We start from the raw sequence: 4618 nt of genomic DNA, 5'->3' as shown, positions 1-4618 counted from the left end.
TACGAGACTACGTCAAAAATTTTGTTTTGTTTTCCTAAGCAAATCTTAACTTGGAGGTAAGTTTTTGTTTTGTTGTGTTGTGTTCTTAAACAACCTTCAACTTTAATTCCAAAGGGGAGCTATATACTAGCCAGACAGAATAGTGTGACAATAGCAAAAACTCTATACAACATTGTGGTTACATTTTAACTTCAACTGTGATGTAATGAGACTTGAATCTTGCCTTTGTCACGTACTAGCTGAGTGGCCTGGGTAAAATTAACACCCGTGTGCCTCTTTACCATCATCTGGAAACTAGTCATCACATGGTTTAGTGCGTTTGTGAGTATTCGATAAAGAAATGTGTGTGCAAGTAGCTGACATACATATTCAATAAAATTGTGAATTTTGTTAGAATTAACACTTCTCAGGCCCAAATTTTTCCTTTGCCTTTTTTCCTTGCACGAGGATCTAGCAGTTTCCAGTCTTGATTTGTGAAAACACAACAACAAAACCCTAGTGTTCAATTTATTTAAAGGCATAATTTAAAATGTCATAGAAAAAAAGTTGTATTACAAGCATGTATTCCATTTACAGAAACTTTTATGTAATTTTACCTTTAAGGGGTAACTTACAGCTCATATTATTTTGTCAAGCATAGACTATGTTCTTGTTAAACCCTGTCCCAGTCATGTGGTTCTTTGAGTTCTGGAGGGGCCACATATTCCCAAGTTTTGACCCCTCCCCTACCTTGGGAAGATGAATCTCTTCTCTTTCCCTCTCCAATTTCTGTTCTAACTAAGCTATATTTTCCAATCTAAAAAAAAAAATCAAGTTTAAGGAAAATTATAATAGATATATAATCAAATGTAATATGCTATAAGTATACAGTACCGATCGTGTCAATACTAATAGTGTTTCAAAGGCTTCATGTTGTAAGTCACATTTATGCGGGGTTTTGAAATATAAATAGACTTATTAACTGCCAAAGAAGAGATAGCATTTCACGCAGAAGAGAAACATGAGCAAAGTTATGGAAATATATGAATAGGTAAGCGACTTTTAAAAAGGAAGGCATCATAGATAAAACTTAAGTCTGAAGGCATAGAGTGAGAGCCAGTAAAAACAATCAAGCAAATAAGAGGCTAGAATTTTCACGAATCAGTACGGTGTATATCCACAAAAACAGTCCATAGAACATCCAGGAGTTACTTTAATAAATCGCTGTTTTTTCATACAAAATTAAATTACAACAGCTTTGAGTTTTCACCTTGCAATTCCTCCTGCAATGCGACAAAAGGGGTAAGACCCACCAGTATCAGCCAGGGGAGGATGTAAGCATACATTGGTATATGAAGAACGCCAGTCATTATTTTACGTAATTGAAGTTTACAGTACCTGGTACAATTCCAGTCTGATGCCTCATTTTCTATGTTTGAATGAATGAGCTGCCCATGCAGATACAGAATGGTATTCTATTTTTGCAGCGAGATAGTACTTACTCAGAACTTCAACAACAACAAAAAAATAGAGGACAGCTGATTTTGTAATTAGAATTTTGCACAATTCTATTGAGTCAAGTAGGAGATAAGAATAAAACACTAGTACAGCCTCTGTGGACAACAGTGTGGCGATTCCTAAAAGATCTAAAAATTGACCTTCCATACGACCCCGCAATCCCCCTACTGGGAATATACCCAGCAGAAATCAAATCACTCTATAAAAAAGATACCTGCACATGTATGTTTATCACAGCATTGTTCGCAGTAGCAAGAACATGGTACCAATTGTGCTGTCTATCAAAAGAGGACTGGATTAAATAAAATGTGGTACATATACATGATGGAATATTACGCAGCCATAAATAAGGACAAAATCATGAACTTCATAGCAACCCGGATGGACCTAGAGTCTATAATAATACTGAGTGATCTTTCACAGAAACAAAAACTGAGAATCACATGTTCTCATAAGTGGACCTTGAACAACTATCATAATACTCTAAGAAAAGGATTGGCAGCAGTGGGAAACTGCCAGGAGGGCGGCGGGGAAGCTGGATTGGTGGGAATGGGAGTCTCCCTAGGGAAGTGGGGTACACCTCATCAACAAGGGAACCTGCATAATGAACATTTGTATACCTAACCCTGAATTGTACCCCACGTCTTTAAAATAAAAAAATTAAAAGTCTAAACACAATAAATAAAACACTTCTGCTTGGGATTGTTCACTTGGGTTTTACCTCGGTCCAGTAAAAGGTCAGAATATCTGTATGCTGATCTTCCTTAGTGGAAATGATATTTCAAAAAATTCTTGGAGAAGGAAACATTAAATTAAAAGAAATCAAACTAGTTCCAGGAAAGACCCACAGAATTGTTTTTAGTGGCATGAATATAAAGAAAATTGACGGTCATTTAAGTAGAGCAGTTTATGTATAGATCGCTTACAAACAAATATTCTGGAAGGATCTTATATGCCTGTGATTCTACAAGACTGAACTGGTCAAAGTTTCCCATTGCATTCATTTTTATTTTAAGGTGTCACTTCCATGTCTTTCCCAATCTGATAGATAGACTTCACCTTGAACCTCTTTATTTTTGTAGAAACAGTAGCTATGGATAACATAACTCTGGTACTGGCAGAAACAACTTGCCTGCCAAAACAAAATATGATAGCAGAAGATTAAAGTGTTCGTTTGTTTATCTCAACATTTATTTTTCAGTGCTCTATGGAGTTCGCTAATGCATGAATATTCTTCTCTGTGGTTCCAAAGATGAATAAAAATAGTATATTTAATTAATTACACGCAAATGAGATTTTTGAAATAGATATTCTAAAAAATCATCTTTCAATGGGTAGAATCATCTGTTAATGATCCAGTATTACCCTTAGATTCAATAATGATCGTGTGCTTACTTTTATTGTGATAGTTGTTTGTTCACGGTACTCACACTTTTTTTTTTTTTTGAAGTGAACATAATCTCAAGATTTTATTCTCTTCATAATTAAACAAAATATGACATTAGAACTGGATCACTTGGCCCTTTCTCTTCTTATCTCTTCCCAGTTCAGAATGCTTGCATCTTTTAATAGCCAGCATTCTCTTAGATCTGCAGTTGGGCTCAACACACTCGCGTCTCTGCGCAATCTTCCTTGTAGTTTCGACCTTTTACCAGAATATCGGCTTTGTCTGCCCACCATAGCCACTTTGCCTCCTGTCATAACGCCACTTTCCCTGGGCATACAGGGAATCCGTGTACTTCTTGGGCCATGTCACTCTGTGGGGGTGGTGCTTGCCACGCTTCTTACAGAAACTCCAGCAGGTTTTAGGAATGCTCACCATGTTTTCAAGAACACTATCAGCACAGAAAGACTCGTGGGTTTTATGTTCATAAAACACAACTGATACATTTATATTATAGATGCTATACTTATATGTAAAACTGACCAGATAAGGTGGCTTACACCCTAATCCTAGTACTTTGGAAGGCCCAGGCAGGAGGCTTGCTTTAGTACAGGTGACTGAGATCAGCCCAGGCGACATTGTGAGACCTTATCTCTGCAAAAAATGAGATAAAAAAATGAGCTGAGCAGAGTGGCACATGCCTGTAGTCCCAGCTACTTGTGAGGCTGTGGCAGAAGAATGCCCTGAGCCCAGGAAGTCAAGGCTGTGGTGAGCCATGACCGTGCCACTGCACTCCAGCCTGGGCTACAGAATGAGACCCTGACTCAACAATAAGGCCAAAGTAAAAATATTTGTAACCTACTCGTACGTTTTAGGTTCACATTAAGTTGTTCATTTGTGCATATACATACCTGAACTCATATAATAAGATATATTTTACATGCACTGCAATACATACAGCATTTACAATATAGTGAATTCATATTATATGTTATATTTGTCTTATATAACTGTGTATATAACATTGTAATAGACCATTTAACTATTTTCATCCCAGTATTCATGATTGCAGAACCAAACACTTCTACTTCGGGTGTCGTACCAATACCAGAGAAGTGATATTACCAGAAAGATTTGAGAATTGAAAGAAATACGCATTTGTGCCTTTATTTTACTTATTTTATGAGCGGTGAGGTGCATGTGAGGATTTGCTACATAAGTAAACTGTGTGCAGGTGGGGGTGAGCTTCTAGCGAGCCCTCCCTCCTCCTGGTAGTGGGCCTAGTGCCCAGTGTGTGGCCGTGAGCCCCTTGTCACTTTTCCCTCCCCACTTCCTCTAGCAGTATTCACCCTCTATTGTTTCTACTTTCATCCTCAGGACTGACTTAGGTGTGAGATCGTGGGGTGTTCCGTTTTTTGTTTCTGTGATAGTTCACTTAGAATAACGGTCGCCAGCTGCATCCCCGTTGCTACAAAGGATATGACTTTGTCCCTCTGTAGGGTTGCATAGTATTCCAGAGTACCACCTTTTCCTTATCCAGTCCCCTCCCTACGAGTGTCTGAGTTCGTTTCATGTTTTTGCTATCGTGAATAGTATTGTAATAAACATACATGTGCAGATGTGTTTTTGGTAGAGTGATTCGTGTTCTTCTGGGCTTATTCCCAGAAGTGGGATTGCTGGGTTGTATGGTAGCTCAATTTTTAGTTCTTTGAGAAAACACCATTCTGCACTCCACAA

The 4618-nt window shown here is 38.0% G+C and overlaps 1 pseudogene across 1 annotated transcript; it reads right to left on the bottom strand.

The window, feature by feature from the left end:
• Nucleotides 1–2947: 2947 nt before the first annotated feature.
• On the bottom strand, nt 2948–3319 carry LOC110595618 (annotated as a pseudogene). The gene has a single exon (XR_002481946.1). The product of XR_002481946.1 is annotated as a 60S ribosomal protein L36a-like (transcript).
• Between the last annotated feature and the right edge of the window lie 1299 nt (nt 3320–4618).

Source organism: Carlito syrichta, unplaced genomic scaffold (genome assembly GCF_000164805.1).
Source record: "Carlito syrichta isolate Samal-C Ts95f unplaced genomic scaffold, Tarsius_syrichta-2.0.1 Scaffold303127, whole genome shotgun sequence".
Lineage (NCBI taxonomy): Eukaryota > Metazoa > Chordata > Mammalia > Primates > Tarsiidae > Carlito > Carlito syrichta.
Note: the sequence above shows the minus strand (reverse complement) of the source record. Positions and strands in the feature narration are given on the sequence as shown.